Raw genomic sequence first — 523 nt, 5'->3', positions numbered from 1 at the left:
GAGTTTATTACAAACAAGCAACAAATGTCATAACGAACGTCTAGAACGTCCGGAGGTCTCAAGTCAAATCTGAGAGTCCTCCCTTCGGAGCTCTCGCGCCTCCTTATATCGGGTCCATGGCATGTAACAGCTGAGCTGAGCGTATAACCATGCATGGCTCCTTTGTCCTACATATTTATCTTTCAGCCCCATGTCATATCTTGTGACCATATTCTCCACTTATGATTCTTACCCATGTGTTTACCCTTATGGCCTCTCGGTCATGTGCAAGACTTGAAAATATACCACAACACTTTGACTAGAGATCCTTTAAAAACATCATCCTTCACTTTTTAGATTTTCTTCCAGACAGTCAGAAGCAGAAATTAATAACACGTTTACTTTAACAACAGAAATTCATAGAGAGCTCATCACTGACTCGATACTGGTCTATATCTAATATTTTACAGTTCCCAGTAAAACATGTAAAGTTAAATATGTGAATCTATTTCCCCGTTTCCAGTCGTTATGCTGAGCTAGGCTA

This window comes from Sebastes fasciatus, chromosome 19 (genome assembly GCF_043250625.1).
Source record: "Sebastes fasciatus isolate fSebFas1 chromosome 19, fSebFas1.pri, whole genome shotgun sequence".
In the NCBI taxonomy this organism is placed as follows: Eukaryota; Metazoa; Chordata; class Actinopteri; order Perciformes; family Sebastidae; genus Sebastes; species Sebastes fasciatus.
The sequence above is the reverse complement of the archived record's forward strand: the minus strand, read 5'-3'. Positions refer to the sequence as shown.